This window comes from Paramormyrops kingsleyae, chromosome 23 (assembly GCF_048594095.1).
Source record: "Paramormyrops kingsleyae isolate MSU_618 chromosome 23, PKINGS_0.4, whole genome shotgun sequence".
Lineage (NCBI taxonomy): Eukaryota > Metazoa > Chordata > Actinopteri > Osteoglossiformes > Mormyridae > Paramormyrops > Paramormyrops kingsleyae.
In genome coordinates this window covers 11,980,661-11,999,310 of record NC_132819.1, presented here as the reverse complement: position 1 = coordinate 11,999,310, position 18,650 = coordinate 11,980,661, and positions in this window count along the sequence as shown.

Genomic DNA, 18,650 nt, shown 5'->3' with positions numbered 1-18,650 from the left:
TACTTTCTGTTCCTTTTTATAAGTGAATGTCCTATAGCCAAAAGTTTTTTTTAGTATTAACAAATAATAATGGGGGTTATTGCAAATGGTTACAGCCAGTCTAGTGATTCTATCTATAAGTCTTGCAGTTATCTTTCCTCTTAGCCATTCATTTCCACCCTAATCTATTTTAGCCTGATCTAGTTTGGGTCAGAGCTGATTCTGTTTTGCTGATATTCATTGAATGGAAATACAGTGAAGGTTCTTGTATCCAGCAACATTGATATTGAGGCATTGCTGGATAGCTGAGTGTCACTCTTGGAAAAAAACTGAATTTTCAAGTCTGGTCAAGTGGGTCTTTATTGTCATACAATCCACAGCCCACAGTGGCTCAAAATAATGTTCCCTAGGACTGCCATGCAATATATGAACATAAAGTGCAGAGACACTAAACAAGACGAAGTGCTACACCTGAGGGAGAGGAAGGAAAGGAGAATAATAGCTAATAAATATCGCTAATGGAGAACATACAAACACTGACACACAGGGGAACAAAGGGTACCCACACAATATAATGGATATGGTGGCTACTGTAGAAATAATAAATACAAGAGATGTAACAATACGACAGATTTGGCACAGATGTAGGAAAGGTGCAGTGTTGGGCACTGTCCACTGGATACAGTGGACAGTGCTGATGGTAAGTCGGGTTTATAACAGAGCTGGTACAGAGTTCAGAATTCGAAAAGCTTTAAGGGAGAAGCTGTTGCAGAACCTGGCAGAAGAGCTTGGATGCTCCTGTACCATCTGCCAGATGGAGGGGAGGACAGAGAGGGAGTGTGAAGGATGGGAGGGGTCCTCCACAGTGCTGGAGGCCTTGCGGATGCAGTGCTCAAGGAAGATGTCCTCAGTGGAGGGTAGAGGGGACCTGGTAATTTTTCCAGCTGTGTTCATTATTTGTTGTTAGGTTTTGAGGTCAGAGACGTTGCAGTTCCCAAGCCAGGCAGTGATGCAGCTGGTCAGGACACACTCGGTGGTTCCCCTGTAGAACATTGTCAGGATGGTAAACGTACTCTCCTCAGCCGCTGAAGGAAATGGAGGCGCTGCTGCACCTTCTTGGCTACGGAGGTGGTGTAGCAATTAAAAAACTCAACTGATTTTAAAATGTTAATGACCAATAAAAAAAAGTAATTTGTCTTCCAAAACGTTCATCATTAATGCATGCATGGAACTGCAATCCATCCATCCATCCATCCATCCATCCATCCATCCATCCAACCGTTTGTCCTATTCAGGGTCACAGGTGGGCATGAGGCTACGGGAGCAAGTAAGAGAACAGCCCTGGATGGAGCGGGACTGCAGTGTGAAAAAAAACATGATGTAATGTGCCAGTCAAGTGAAAAACAATATTGCGTAACTTCAGAGGTAAAACTTAGTGGTGTCTAGCAAAGACATGCAGTGTGCAGTGTGCAGTGTCCTGTTATCCCTGTTACTCTCGTCAGTCCTCTTACCATAACGTCAGTTCTGCTCTTGTCATTAATTTGCATTTTTACTACTGCAGAAAGGCGCTGTGGCCGTGTAGCCTGTGATGGCCTGGATTCAATTCCACGTGCGCAGAGTGTCTCTGACTGTCCTGCAAATGGCTGTGGATTTTCTTACCGTACCTACGCTTGGCTGCCCCAATTCTGTGGATACGTAAATGAAACTTCAAGCACCAAAATCAAAATGGCATATCACTACATAATATTCTTGCTTATTCATTTGTATTGTCCCTGTGAAAAAGCTTGTAAACATCATGTTATTCACGGGTTGCTTCTTACACAAGTCTTACCTTCAACAGAGCCTAGCTACAGTAAGTGATGTAGTCAAAATACAAAATCTCTTTGAATAAGCCACCCTGTACATTAAAAGTTGCAGTATGTTCATTTGTAGGCTCTTACTATACTTTAAAACAATACAAAATAAGCTAAAAATGTAATCAAGAAGTTATTTCTATTTAATATGGGTATTGTACATATTCCGTGGTTATGGGTCACTTTGTCCCTGGATTTGAAGGCAGCATCCCTTACTTTAAGAAGCACATGTACCCTTGAAGTCATTCATGGTTTCTGGTTGGCACGTATGGTGATTGTCTTGGAGACAGTTACATCATCTAGATACTTGTTAATGCAACCAGTAACATACCATGCATACTCCCTCAACTTATTGTGATGACTGTAGTTGGCGGCCATTTTAAACAGGGCCTAGGGAAACGTGAATATCTGGCAAGAGGGTGATTCTGCTGTATACTGAGAATGTTCTGTTTCACCCCCAGGATCCTGAACGAGCCTTGGCAGGTTAGAGGTAGGCCTGATGACGTGAGAATGCTGTGCCCTTCTGGTTATGTTGCCCAGGGGTGACGGTTGTGCGGTGCCATTCTGGCCACTGGGAGCTACAGACTTCCTGATTCCATATGCCTGGATGAAGATGATATCTGCATGTTAAATAGTAGCTCCTCCTAAGCACAACAGGAGGGAAGCGCACATGCAAAGTAAAAATACAGACGGAGCCCGGCTCTGATTCCTTATGTCCAAATTGCACCTTGCCGGAGCGCAGCTCCACCTCATTCTGCATTCATATTAATTTTGGCTCTGATTTCACCAGTGGGTGAGATATTCTTACATGATGCCTTGACTTCTGTCCTGTGATTTTGTATTTTGACTAGATCACTTGCTGTACTGCTGCCAAAACTTCACTTAGGCCTGCTAGCTAGGCTCTGCTGAAGGTAAGACTTGTGTAAGAAGCAACCCGTGAATAACATGATGTTTACAAGCATTTTCACGGGGACAATATGAATGAATAAGCAAGAATATTACTCGTAGTGATATGCCACTTCATTGCTTGAAGTTTCATTTACGTATCATGTTTTTAAAAAAAAATATTTAATGTTCGTATTTAAAGTTCTATTTAACCACAGGATATGTACCATGATTATTACAGTAATGTACACTGCTACGGTGTATAATGTGGGTGCCATGGGTGCGCAGACCATGATTATTCTAGTAATTTACACTGTGATGGTATATGATGTGGGTGCACACCACTGGGCCGAGGGCTCAAATCCAAGCTGTGTTCTGTGTCTCTTAGGAGTCTGCAGTTTCTCCCAGTGCAGGTGTCCTCCAGCCACTCTGGTTTCCTTAGCTTTTCTATGTATTTATGAACCTTTAATGGTCTGGCATCCTGCCCCAGCATTGTTCACCATGCCTCCTGGGATAAGCTGCAGAGGATCCGACCTTGACGACGATAAGTGGTTGTAAGATAGATGGATATAGCTGTAATATCTACTTGTGGGCAGAGGTTCCATATTTCTGGCAGAGTGCTGGGGATGGACCAGGCATAACTTTGAAGTTCTGCTGCTTGTGAATAGCAGGAACCTTTCAGATAGGAGAAATTGGCCCTTTTTTCATTTTTATGGCAATCTTGTTGTTTTCTCTGTAAGCGAATTTTACATTCTTTAGTAAAATACTTTACTAATTCTCACCAGTATATTTCTATGGATGCATTTTGTTCCTGCCTTCATAATGGAGAAATGGGACATTTGGGTGTAGTGGTTGCATATTATTTTGGTGCATTATTTTGTTGCACTATTTTGGCGCATTATATTTGCAGTAGTACTTTGGTGTTGGTGTAGCAGCTTCCTTCCATAAGCAAAAAAAACCTCCAAAAATATTTTATATGTTCTAACAATCTCTGGATTAAATCTTTGAAAGCAAGTCATTGTTATGATTAGGGACAAGGTTATAAACTGTCACCACCCGGTGTGACACATTTTATAAACAAACTTGCAGTTGCAGTTGCTGCCTAAAGCACATTTTTCACCTGAACTGTATGCAAACAACGATGATCGTATTACTGAGAGGAAAAACAGAGGAATGAGATTTCAGGCTGAGATTCCTTCATCTTGCTGAATGCAGTGGGAATGCCAGTGAAATCCTGTTTCAATCCTTTGGGAAATATCTGCCATCGTGAAAAGTGCAGTCAGATGAGAGCTTACTGCCGACACGCATGTCCAGCCATGTCCTGCACGCGGCAGAATGCAGAATGCAGGCCGAGCCTAACCAGCGGGTTTTTTTCATGTTGGTGGACGTGCTGCTCCTCAGGGCCTTGAAGGCGTGGTGGGGAAGATAAGGCCGGGGGATTGTTTATCTCCACTCGCCTCTCCACCCCCCAGCCCTCGATTGGCCCTTCTGCTCTTGTGAGTGCTGCCGTGCTCAGTGTCAGGGCCCAGCGTATACAACCCCCCCGGGCAGTGGAGCGTGACACTTCACCTCAGCCTTACATGTCTTTTTATTGTTTTTTTTTTTCTGTTGCCTTTCGGAACGAAGCAACCTCTAGAATTCTGTTGGGAGATCAGAGCCATTCTCCAGAGATCCTGCTCGCACTGGACTGCTATGATGTTTTTAGTTAAGAAAGCTTTTCATTTCAGCGTGTTTTCCTGTCATAATGTTTATGCAGATTACCTTCTGCTACATGCCCCAACTCAAACAGCATACTGGGCACCCTCTAGAATTGTAATAATTGCAAGGTTGTTGGGTTGATATCACCTTTGAAAACAGAAACAGAAGAGTTTAGGCGTTTTGTGTTTTATCAGATCTGAGCGTCGTTTCACTTTCGGATTCCTTCCCACGATGTCACACAATATCTGTGAGACCTTGACCAGAGCCCAACATCATCGCTACAAACTGCGTTGGAGAGCATTATGATTAATCAGTGATAGTTACGCCCTTGTTTGATCTACTGGCCTGTATTTCTGTGTATGCTGTTATCTAATAGGAATGTGTTTAAAAACACAGCTTTGACTCACTGCCAGCGCGTTCTCTGTAGCAGATAGTACACATGCCAGCCGGACTGTCCACAGGCCTTTGGGTGTGTGTATCTCTGGTCATGCTGACCATTAACAGGAAAACATGATCAAATTATTAAATTGTTATCTAAGGGCGTAGTGCACTGTGCACCTGACCACCTGAAGGAGTGTTTCTGTGTATGCACGTGTGCGTTTCTGTGTGTGCGTGTGTGCACATGTGTGTGTGTTTCTGTGCACATGTGATTGTACATGTGTGTTTCTGTGTGTGCGCGTGTGTGTATTGTTGCATGTGTGTGTACATGTGCCCATCTTTAGCATCTGTTAGCAAGGTAGCTAACCTGCAATTTTCCAGTAACACAAATGGCACAAAGTAGCATTTGCATTTAGAGCTATTGGATAAAATGTAAGCAGGGTGTCAATTTGATTCACTTTTCACAAACTGTCTGTGGTCTCTTGGTGATGAGGTGCAGAATATCTCAAGGAGTACAATGAACCAGCATATTGCGTATGGAGTAACCTCAGCATTTTACGATATGGTGTCAGGTAGGGAAAAAAAAGAAAAAAAAAAGTCAGCGCAGATGTTTGTTCATGGCTGGTTTGTTAGCCATGGCCTCTCACTGCTGAGTTTCTGTTTATTCCCTTTAGGAAGGTTTCTGGCAGCCCGTCCTGATACTTCTCAGAAACAGGATAATGTCTGCTAGAAGACCGTAAATTCTAAGCAATTTCATGTTGTTATGAAATCCTTCATATTAGACGGAAAAACAAACTGGGTGACTCAGTGTTTAGCAATGGGACCAGCACCTCCAGAAGGTTGTGTCTTTCATTCAGCCTCTTCATGTGAAGCTATTCTCATTCGGTTTACATGGATCTTCTCCGGCTACCACAGATCGTCTACAGTTCAAAAGCATGTAGTTTGGTTAACCAGTGTCTCTGAAACTTACCATAATGAGTGTGTGTCCTGAGATGAATAGGCATGCTGTGACTCAGAACTGGGTATGTGGGTAGGGAGAAGGGGCTAACTGTAAAGGGGCTAACTGTATGGGGGCTAACTGTAAAGTGTCTAACTGTAAAATGGCTAATTGTATAGGGGCTAACTGTAAAGTGTCTAACTGTAAAATGGCTAATTGTATAGGGGCTAACTGTAAAGTGTCTAACTGTAAAGTGTCTAACTGTAAAGTGGCTAATTGTATAGGGGCTAACTGTAAAGGGGCTAACTGTAAAGTGGCTAATTGTATAGGGGCTAACTGTAAAGGGGCTAACTGTAAAGTGGCTAATTGTATAGGGGCTAACTGTAAAGGGGCTAACTGTAAAGTGTCTAACTGTAAAGTGGCTAATTGTATAGGGGCTAACTGTAAAGGGGCTAACTGTAAAGTGGCTAATTGTATAGGGGCTAACTGTAAAGGGGCTAACTGTAAAGTGGCTAATTGTATAGGGGCTAACTGTAAAGTGTCTAACTGTAAAGTGGCTAATTGTATAGGGGCTAACTGTAAAGGGGCTAACTGTAAAGTGGCTAATTGTATAGGGGCTAACTGTAAAGGGGCTAACTGTAAAGTGGCTAATTGTATAGGAGCTAACTGTAAAGGGGCTAACTGTAAAATGGCTAATTGTATAGGGACTAACTGTAAAGTGTCTAACTGCAAAGTGGCTAATTGTATATGGGTGAGGAAAAGATGATGATCCTCAGAGCAGCTCTGAGACGGAGGAGTTTAAGCTGAACAAACCAGGGAAAAGCACAAAATATAGGGACCATAAGGTATCCAAAAAAAAAAGAAGCAAAAATAAAGAGCAAACTTAAAGAAACCACAAAGTAACACACCTAGGGAACAGAGCAATTAGGAAGGATTAGGAAACTGCAACAACACAGTGACAAATGCATAATGACTGACTAACAAGCAGAGGGAGGGCAGGCACTTAAATATACACAGAAAATCAGGGCAAGCAAGGGACAGATTCACCAATCAAAAGGATTCACATAAATCCAGCCACCCAGCACTTACCCTAGTTGGCATCACAGGGGAGCCTGCAGTCTGTCCTCTGCATTGCATCACATCCCAATTAAATGTGTTTTCCTTCACTAACACCTGAGCACAACTGACACTAATTTTACATTTTTAAAAGTTCTTACATGGGGGGAATCTGGATGCCTGCGGATAGACCCTTGGCACAAACATCACAAACAATGATAGCTAAAAATATAAACAACATACCGTAACCTATGTTATCGAATTTGGCCTTGCAGGACAGAAACACAGACACCTTCCATATGATCAGTCCTTCATATCTCAAATAACACAACAGTTGTTAAACAATAACTTGTATAAGGTCATTCTAAGGGATGGGGGAGGGGGTGGTTAGGCCTGTGGATGTTTGGGCTGCTGACTACTCTGCTTTAGTTACTCACTTCCTCTAAGGCTTCTTACATGTAAAATTATGTCTCAAACAAGTCTCACTTCTTTATTGTTATCATTGCAAAATGAGATTGAGTTCCCTAAGCGGTGCAAACACACACAAGACATGTAATATGTGAACAATACCAACAAACTAGCTAATATATATATGGAGAAGTTCAAATATGATGAGTAGTACGTGGAGGTGTGGTGCTTGGGGGTTATGTGTGAGAGTCCTTTAGTGCCTGGTACAGACTGGTTACCGCTTTGGGTTAAAAACTGTTCTTAAATCTGCCAGTGTGGGCTTGGACAGCCCTGTACCTTCTGCCTGATAGTGGCAGTTCAAACAATGGAAAGGTAACAAAGTAACAATCTTCTTTGCCTTACTGATGTAGTGCTGCAAAGCAGTATGGTCTATAGTAATGCTGTTTCCAAAGCAGGTGGTGATTTTGTAGGCTGAAATGCTCTCAAGGTAGAAGGATACTCATAGCTCCTCTTCCACGTTGGCTTTCCTTAATGTGCACTGGAAGTACAGCCTCTGCTGGGCTTTCTTAGTCAGTGTTCTGGTGCTGTTGGACCATGAGCAATCCTTTGTGATACGGGTCACCAGGAGTTTGAAGCTGGAGACCCTTTCTACCGTGGCACTGTTGATATGGATGGGTATAGGCTCAGGGCATCTTCTCTTGAAGCTGATCACGAGTTCTATGGTCTTGTCTAGGTTTACTGCCAGACTGTTCTCTGAATACCATGTCAACAGCCCGTGGACCTTGTCTCTGTAGGCTGATTTGTTGCCATCTCTGATCAGCCCCACCATCTTTGTGTCGGCTACAAACTTCACAGTGGAGTTGTGGAAGTGGAGGGCAGAGAAGAGCAGGCTGGGCACACAGCCTGGGGTGAACTGGGGCTGAATGCAAGGAGGGATGAAAGATGGGGTCCCACTCTTACTGACTGGTGGTTGGTTCATGCACAGATCCATGCACAGATGGATTGGCTAAGACTCGGCTTATAAAGCTTTCTGTAGATCCGATTGGGTATGATGCTGTTAAATGCGAGCTACAATCAATGAAAAGTATCTGTATGTATGCTCAAGGTGTTCATGGCAGGTGAGAACACTGTGTGCTATGGTTATGATGGCATCGTCTATGGGTCTGTTTGGTTTATAGGCATGCTGGTGTTTGTCATGAGCAGTGTTTCCCAATCTGGTCCTCGAGGACCCACAGAAAGTCCATGTTTTTGCTACCAGGAGCTAGGAGGGAGCAAAAATGTGGACTGTCTGGTAGAGAGCTCTTAGGGAGCAAAAATATGGACCAACTGTGGTTCCCCAAGGACGAGATTGGGAAACGCTGGTCTAGAGTGTTTGGATGTGTGGATTTGATATGCAAAAATACGAGCCTCTTAAACTGTGAGCTGTTCGCTCATTCCTGGCAGCCTAGGAACACTTCACCATTTTTGGGAGCTGATATCTTGATTTGTTCACCAATGTTCTCCTACTCCCTACCATTAACAGAGCAAACATGTTTAAACCCGAGGGCTCCACAGATCTGTTTTCTCTCTCATTTACACGTGTGCCGTTCTAAGTGTGTTTACCTCAACCACACCTTCTGGAAATACACAGAAAACTGGACAGGGAAAACGATTCCTTTGTATTTCAGTAACGTTTTATTTATTTTTATTTATTTATTTTTTAATAAGACTTTCATGCTACACAGCATTAATCTAAAACAATAATTTACATTTCATTTTGCTCATGAGGGAACTATTCTGCTGAATCTTTGAAAGTTATTGAGCGAGTTGCTTGTTTGGCTTAAATGTATTTATAGGGTTATGGTTTCCATGTAAATTACTGTGCAATGTTTTAGATAAAGCAGAAATAAATCTTACACAATCCTGCAAAACAAGATTGCTGAGCAAGCTGTCATTTTCTCTCCTCTCTCCCTGGTTGCTGAGATAAGAAAGGGAAGTCAGAGTCATGTCAGCTGATAAAACTGGATCCTTTGTCATACCATAGAGTAGTTCCATAAAAACTATAGTGAAGAGAATGGTTAAAGATTGACTGAGAGAATGAGCCTGAGGCACCTGTTGTTTTGAAGGTATCAGCTTACAGTTTTCTGTCCATTCGGTGGCTTATTTTTACAGTGTGTGTCTTGAACATTCAGTGACATGGAGCCTGAAAATGCGAAGGGTCTCCCCTCCCCCCCAGGAACACAGGATCAGTACAGAACGATCATGACAGAGCTCTGACCACACTGTCATGGATCTAAGGTTAGGCTTAGGCTAAGGGGCATACTCATGTGACTGAGAATGATACATCTACTACTAGGGACGACACCAATCTGACCGCTATCAGTACTGGGCCCATACCAGCAAAAAATGCTGGAGCAGATATGGGGGGTAGGAGACCTGATCCGATTTTGGGTCTAGCCTGAAAAATCATGAAAATGCTTGTAGCCTTAGTGTAACATACTGTAAACAGAAGTGAGGGTCACATGACGGCTAGTTGAAAAAAAGATACTTTGCCATCCCTATCTACTATTAGTACTACTGTTATTGTGGTAGGAAAGCTAGTAGAGGCCACAGACATATTTGAGTGCATTGCAGACGTTTTGAATCAAAGTTAGAAGCGTACCTGACTTGCTGAGAGAAAAAAGACATTGTTTATTCAAGGCACAGGCCTTAGTCTCCATTTGCTTCACCTCCCTTCCATCTGGTTACTTTACTGGTGGCTACTGGTCTATACCAATCTGTACTCTAATGTAAATAACTCATTCCTCCCTACCCACTGACATTATCTGTAGAGATTATAGGTTAGTGGAAGTACTGACACTGCATTTTAAATAAGCCACTAATTGCATTCAATAATCATTTTGCATATTTCACTGGTTAATGAACACTTTGTCCCAAGAATCCTTTATGAACTATTATTGTGCATGAGAGTTTTACAATACACATTTTCTTAAGCTGGAATCTACTCCAGAAACAGGTGACTCTGTGGGTTAGGACTTAAGTGTCTGATCAGAAGGTTGTTGGTTTAGATCCCATGGATGTGAAAATATTACGGGGCCTTTGAGTAAGACCCTTAACCCCAGATAAAGTCTGACTTGTACTCTGGCCCCAAGCTTTGCTCTTACCTCAGTACGTGTGTCTCGTAACGGAGTAAAGTGTGAAAAGTAAAGAATTATTGTCAACCTGTACTTGCACAAATTGCAAATAAAGTGTCATGTGTCTTTGCCTTACTCATGTCCATTATGACTATGAGGATATGTCACATCTAATGATGAAACATATTTCAGCACTAAATTACAGCAGTAAAGTACTTTACTGCTGTAATAGAAGAAATGTTAAGTATTTTACTGTAGATGCTACTAAAGTGTCACCCTGTCCACCTGCTCATTCGCTGATCACTTTGAAGCCTCATCTTCTCACGAAATCCCCATGTTATTAGGCCCGGATCCCAGCGAGATCTTCTGATGTGGGCAGTGTGCCAAACATAACTAAGAAATTTCCCGCCTATGAATCTGGAGGGATTTAGGGTGGCCAGTTCTGGGAATCTGAACAGGAACCTCCTGTCGATGCAGCTGCTTCGCTGCTTTAATCTGTGCTCTGCCCATGTTGATCTTCAGAGCTGCCTGGCTCAGCACGCCATCCATTGCTGTGGATACACACGTACACCCCAATTGCATCCTGTTACGTGCAATTAGACCCCCCCCAAGACACGCTCACATTGTAAAGAGTCACAGTCTATCATCTAGCCATTCAGTGACCAGCTATGGTGCTGTTCATCTACAGGATCTGGCTGAATCTGGGTGAACTGAATCTCTGCTAGAATTACAGCTTCAACAATGTTGCTCAAAGCTTATTAGACAATGAAAGTTATCAACTACCCATACCTAGTCCAGGACAAGCATCTCTGGACTGAATCCTATGGGATTTTCTTCTCCACAAGGTTGGTGTGGTGGTGCAGTGGTTAGCACTGCTGCCTCACAGCAAGAAGGTCCTGGGTTTGGTCGCTGGGTTGGTCGTAGAACCTTTTTGTGTGGAGTGTTTGCATGCTTCCCCCCGTGTTTGTGTGAGTTTCCACTGGGGGGACCAGTTTCCTCCCTTGGTCCAAAAGTGTATGCGGTAGGTTAATTGGCCAATCTAAGTCGGCCTTGTGAGCGTGTTCGTGCCCTGCCGTGTGTCGCCGACTGGGTTGGTTCCTGCCTGTGCTCATGGTTCCTGGTACAGGCTCCAGTCCAGACCCTGCTTGGGAATAAGTGGTTAGAGTGATGGATGGATGGATTCCTCACATGAGTCGCTGGTTATGGCTTTGAGCAGAGCTGCCTCCTGTCAATCCCCCACCCCCCTAGAGCACAGGTATACATGCAGCTGGTGTATGGCTCAGTGGGTAAGAATGAAACACCTACTGTATAACCAAACAGTCTCTGGTTCAAATCCCCAGGATTAGCAGAGGGATCCTGCCCTTGAGCAAAAATGTAGTTTGCTTTATAAAAAGCATCTGCTAAATAAATAAAATGTAAATGTCACCCACTGTGTGCATGAAGTGGTTATGGTCAGAGTGAATTTGGTCATTATTCCAGGTTGCCAGAGGGGCCCTCAGTGGAGGAACAGAAAGGCTGTTGTGGTGAAGCCCTATCAGTGTCAGCTGTGCACTGTAGGCACCTTATCGTGGCCGTAACCCTGGACTCCCCCTCACAGCATGACTCTGTGACCTTCATGTCAAGGTCGCGAGAGGTGGTCGCATCCCTTTAGTGGGTTCCTGTACTTAATGGTCATTACAGTCAGTGTTGTTAGCATTTTGATATTTTAGCTTCTGCACATGTCATCATACATAGTAAAGTGCATTTTGTTCACTGTAGTGCTCTAACTGTACATTTTTGAAGACCTTTTGTCTGAGGTTTGAAGTATGCTGCTACATGGAAGTTGTGAAAAACTTTATGCCTGTTAGATAGATCCCTAAATCCACCCTGCAAGGACTATGGATAATATAATATTACTTTGGGCAGAAATGTAACAGATAAAAGTTTATCATGATTTTTTTTCAGGAAATTCAGATGTCTCCCAAGAAGTAATAGTTTGTTCAAAGGTTAAAATTAAATTGTAATTCCTTCTTCTCCTTTTCCTTCTTCTTAGTAGTAGTAGTAGTAATAGTGATAGTAGTAGTAGCAGTACTAGTAGTAGCAGCAATAGTAGTAATAGTAGTAGTAGCAGTAGTAGTAGTAGTTATAGTATTATTACTATTATTATTATTATTATTATTATTAGTAGTAGTAGTAGTAGTAGTAGTAGTAGTGTCATTCCCTGTGACCCTGACCGGGATGAGCCACTGTAAGACAAGATGGATGGACTGATGGTGTTTGTGACTGCTCTATAGACACTGCAGGTATATAAAATTAGTCCCTGGGCACTGCCATGCTCTGCCGTAATCTCACATGCAGTAGTACAGAACTCTGCTCCCATCACCACAATTGGGGATCGCAGTTCTTCTTCTCCAAGTTACATAAACTACATGTATTTCATGCTGATTTTATGGCAGTAGGGGGGAGGTCTCATGTTACAGTTGGACCATTATGAATACTTTCTCATGCAATGTTTGTTTGTTTGCCACCCTACCGCTGAAACAATGACAGGCAGAGCCACTGATATTTGTTCTCCATTTATAGATATCCTACCAACATCTCTTCCACTGTGTTGAAGAGCCAAGTGCTATTAAGAGTCTGATATAGAGAGCACGTCCCTTTTTTGGGTCACTTTTGCTCTGCTTGGGGTCTGATGGCTCTCTTGCTTGTATCCTTTTCTGGCCTTATTCTTCTAGGCCCTTAAATGTCTCTTTTGGTCACATTGGAAATTGCAGGACTGAAATTTCAGTCAGTTCAAACCCTAGCATAGTGAAGTTATGCTGGTTTTCTATTGTTGTGTCAAGCAAGTTGAATATAGTTTCATTTTTCCCGTGCAAGCAGGGACCTGAACCCATGCTATGCTTTTAAGATAAGTTGACATAGTTAAAATGTTTAGTTGCAAAAGATAATTGTTTAGTATCTAGATGCAATTGGACAAAATAAACAAATAAAATGTTACTGTCACTATGAAAAATGTAACAGTTTGGAAGTTTTTTGTTGGCTCCACCATTGTGGGCTGCATCGATGGGATGAGATACTTGATAAGAAAGTTTACTGCGTGGTGCAGTGACAGCCACCCATAGCTAAATATCAAGAAAGGTACAGAGATGGTGGTCGTTGTCTGTTGTGCTAGTAGATCCATATAAGGGGAAATTATGGAGATGTGGCTTTTTACAAATACCTGGGTGTCTTTGTTGACAATATCAACGGGAAACATAACACAGGTGCACACTCTACAAGCAAGGACAGAACGGGATTTATTCTCTGGGGAGGCTCGGATCTTTAATTGTCTGCAACAGACTATTATCCCTGTTTTACCACTCCAGCGGAAACAATTTGGTGGCCTGTTCCCTGAAATGACTTCAGCCATAGAGTGCCCTGGTTGTACTTCACAAATTTTTTAGCATAGCTTGTCATAGATGTACAAAATGAGCTGGAGCTCATAAAATCCATGATAATGTCAACCACAGCTCGGTCATTAAGTAAGGGATAATGTACAGGCAGCCGGTAGTTATCGCAGAAATAAGCCCCGACAGTGTGATCAGGACCCGACGCGAAGCGGAGGGTCTTGTATCACACTGAAGGGGCTTATTTCGCGATAACTACCGGCTGCCTGTACATTATCCCGCTTATTACACGGCTACTTGCCACATAAGGAAAATGACATGGACATGAATATGAATTTGAAACATTTTATTGGCATATTTGTTTTAAAATAACATTTTTATCTTTCCGCGAAACGATATAGTACCACGTGACTATGCGTTATTACTTTGGAGCGGTTATTATTTGAAAATAATGAACCTGCAAATGTCTCAACTGACCAATCAGAATCAAGCATTCCAGAGAGCCGTGTAATAAGCGATAACAATGCACGCAAAGTACTGTGTACGTAAGAATCTGGATTCTGGGTGGAACCCTACTAGGGAAATTCAGGTAAAATGAATGATGGTGCCTGAATGGTCATTAAATTGGCTAATTTATCAAGAACACAACAATCAGAATAACAAGTTGGCATAAGTAATGTCTATGAGAAGGAACCAGCTGATTTGGCTGAGACAGATACAATAGAATACTTTATTATTCCCTGTGGGGAAATTCTCTTAACCCCATCATGCTCTGCATTTCACAGGGATCAATAAAGTATCAATTATTATTATTATTATTATTATTATTATTATTATTATTAGACAAGTGAGAACTCGCTTGCGGGTCACAGTGAAGGGGCAGCCTCCTTGCAGCCCACAGGGAGCTGGGGGTGAAGGGATTTGCTCAAAGGCCCACAGAGCAGAAAGGGCTACTGGGTGTGGCATTACTCCAAAGCTACAGACAGTAGCAGAGAGTAGCATTGGCCATAACAGTACTGACACGGTTAGGTAGCATGGCCTAGATTTGTGGGAAGACCAAAAGGAGGCAGAATGACACGAGCAGGAAATCGAAACATCAATGGGAGCATGATGAAATATTGTAGCACAAAAGGTCCATCCTGCATGTTTCTAATATTATGTATCTGAACCTCTAATCCACTGACTGGAATGAAAGCCCCTATTAGCTGCACCACACCCACAGTCTCATTCAAATAATGATTTGAATGCCACTGGCATTAAAATTGCTTCAGTCCCATTGGTAGGATCTTACTTCATTAGCACCTTCTCAAATTCAGAACCAGATCCATATTTTGCACCTGTTTCTGGACAGTTCAATGAATGTAGGTCAAAGGCTCTGGCCACAAGGGCTGTAATAGCATTATCGTATCTATTTGGCACAGAGCTGCTGTCCTTTTTTTCCCCCGTGTGGTTAAATTTATGAGTCTTGCCTGGCTAAGCTCTTACATAAGAACATAAGAACATAAGAAATTTACAAACGAGAGGAGGCCATTCGGCCCATCAAGCTCGTTTGGGGAGAACTTAGCTAATATCTCAGAGTTGTTAAAATCTTATCTAGCTCTGATTTAAAGGAACCCATGGTTTTAGCTTCCACTACAATAGCAGGAAGACTATTCCATACTCTGACTACACGCTGTGTAAAGAAGTGCTTCCTCAAATTTGTTTTAAAATGTTCTCCCGCTAATTTCCACTTATGGCCACGAGTTCTAGTATTTAGACTAATATTGAAATAGTCATTTGGCTGAACAGCATCCAGACCCGTTAGAATCTTATAGACCTGAATCATATCCCCCCTAAGTCTCCTTTTCTCAAGGCTGAACAGATTCAGTTCCGCTAACCTCTCCTCGTAAGACATTCCTCTAAGACCAGGAATCATTCTCGTAGCTCTTCGTTGCACCTTTTCTAAGGCAGCAATGTCCTTCTTGAGGTATGGTGACCAAACCTGCACACAGTATTCTAGGTGGGGTCTTACCAAGGAATTATATAAGTGTAACATCACCTCCCTTGACTTAAACTCCACACATCTAGAGATATAACCCAACATTCTGTTCGCCTTTTTTATTGCTTCCCCACATTGGCGAGAGTGGGACATGGAAGCATCAACATACATACCGAGATCTTTCTCGTAATCAGCTACCTTTATTTCAGTGGAACCCATAAAATATCTGTACTGTATATTTCTGCTCCCTGCATGGATTACCTTACATTTATCTGTGTTAAATTTCATCTGCCAAGTATCAGCCCATTCGCTAATTAAATCCAGATCCCGTTGAAGCCTCTCTGCTGCTAGATTAGTATCTGCTACCCCGCCCACCTTAGTGTCGTCTGCAAATTTAACCAGTTTACTGTATGTATTCGTGTCAATATCATTAATGTAAATTAGGAACAATAGTGGTCCTAAAATTGAACCCTGCGGTACCCCACTATAAACGGAGGCCCACTGTGACATAGTGCCTCTAATAACTACTCGCTGCTTCCTATCAGTTAGCCAGTTTTTGATCCAAGCTGCCACAGTTCCTAAAATTCCTGCAGCTTTAAGCTTTAACAAGAGCCGTTTGTGGGGGACAACATCAAAGGCTTTCTGGAAATCTAAGTAAATCACATCATAGGCCTTTTTGTGATCAATTTCACTTGTAGCTTCCTCAAAGAACTCAAGCAGATTCGTTAAGCAGGATCTACCTCTCCTAAATCCATGTTGGCTATCCTTTATAATGTTATTTGCATCTAGGTAATCTACCATTTTCACTTGAATTATAGCTTCCATTATTTTTCCAGTAATGCTAGTTAAACTGATTGGCCTATAGTTTGCTGGATTACTTCTATCCCCTTTTTTGAATATGGGTGTTATATTAGCATGCTTCCAATCTGATGGTACCACACCCGCAGATAACGATTTCTGGAATATTAAAGTCAAAGGTTGGCTAATAATATCCCTCATCTCTTTCAAGACTAAAGGTAAGATGCCATCAGGCCCCTGCGATTTATTTATTTTGAGTTTAGCTAGGCTTAGTATCACATCAACCTCAGTTATACATATATTGGTCATAGACGATGCTGTATTCGTATTAATTGGTGGTAAATTACTTGTGTTCTCTATTGTGAACACCCTTGAAAAATAATCATTAAACTCGTTTACCATATCAATTTCGTTATCAATTATAAGGCCCTTACTATCCTGCAAATTAGTGATTTCAGCTTTTAGTGCTCTCTTGGAGTTAAAATATTGGAAGAAACCTTTACTGTCATGCTTAGCCTCCAATGCAATTTTTCTTTCTACATCCCTCTTTGATAGCCTAATGTCATTTTTTAACTCTGCCTGTAGACTTAGATACTCCTGCTTGATTTTGAAATCATTAGTTATTTTCCAGTTGTGGAACAGAGCCCTTTTCCTCCTGACTTTATTCTTAATTTCCTTAGTAAACCACCTTGGTTGTCGTTTCCTAGATTTAGTTTTGCTGGAAACAGGTATGAAGTCCTCTTGCACTTGCAACAATGTGCTTTTGAAAAATTCCCATGCCTCTTCAACTGTTTTGCTATTTAACTCTGTCCAGTTTACAGTTTCTAATTTCCGTCTCATACCATTAAAGTTAGCCTTCCTAACATTGTATACTTTTAATTTAGACTTTGCTCTTCGGACACTAAAATTAACCTCGAATTTAACCATGTTATGATCACTACCGTACAATGGGTCTAAAACCTCTAATTTTCCAATCCTATCCTGGTTATTACAAAAAACGAGATCAAGAATCTTGTGATATGCTGACTGGCAGAGGCCCTATTGGTGACAGTGCTGACAAAGACACAGTGGTGCATTGTGGGAGGATGTCAGTACCAGAGCTAACCAAGCTAACCAAGATCAGTTATGATCCAGGGCGTGAGGAGCAGCCAGTAAATGTACACGTAGGATGGGAAGCAGGTCTGCGTCACCATCCAAACAAATGTCACCCATAAAACTGCTTACAGTACCTAACCATCTACAGGAACATCTGGGCCAAACACTGGTGAAGAGCCTGGAGGTGAAAATGGATTTTGAATAAAAAATTTTCAGGGGTGCTGAGACAAATATAGGGTCTAAAATGGCCTATGATTAATATGAAGAGTATTTGCTAATAATAATAGTAGGATGTAATGATATGACCACAGGAGCATTCAGCTATGCTCAGTTAAAAATGGAGCACTTCAAACCCAGTAGCCCTCGGCCACAGGAGTGGTGGGGAGAAAAGGAAAGGATCTGGTAGCTTTCTGGTGGACAATTTAAACGAAGAAAAAGAAAGAATTTAAAATAGACACAAAAAATAAAATACCACCAGAACTGCATTAACCACCTACTTCACAGGGGAATCTAGCCCCTACTTCACAGGGGACAACAGCCCCTACCTCAAAGGGGACTCCAGCCCCTACCTCAAAGGGTACTCTAGCCACTACTCACAGGAGACTCCAGCCCCTACCTCAAAGGGGACTCTAGCCACTACTCACAGGAGACTCCAGCCCCTATGTCACCGGGGACTCTAACTCCTGCCTCACAGGGGACTCTAGTCCCTACATCATAGGGGACAACAGCCCCTACTTTACCAGGGACTCCAATCCCTACCTCACAGGGGAACCCAGCCCCTACCTCACAGGGGACTCCAGCCCCTACCTCACAGGGGACTGTAGCCCTACCTCACAGGGGACTCCAGCCCCTACCTCACAGGGGACTGTAGCCCTACCTCACAGGGGACTGCAGCCCCTACATCACTAGGGACTCCAGCCCCTACATCACCAGGGACTCCAGCCTCTGCCTCAAAGGGGACTCTAACCCCTACCTACCAGGTTCAGTGGTGGAAAGCTGAATGGATGGAGTAATATAGAAATACCTGACTGTCTTTTTTGTCCTTATTTCCAAACATAAATGAGTTTCAGCTGCTGCCATATTTCCCGAATCACTCACATTAACAAA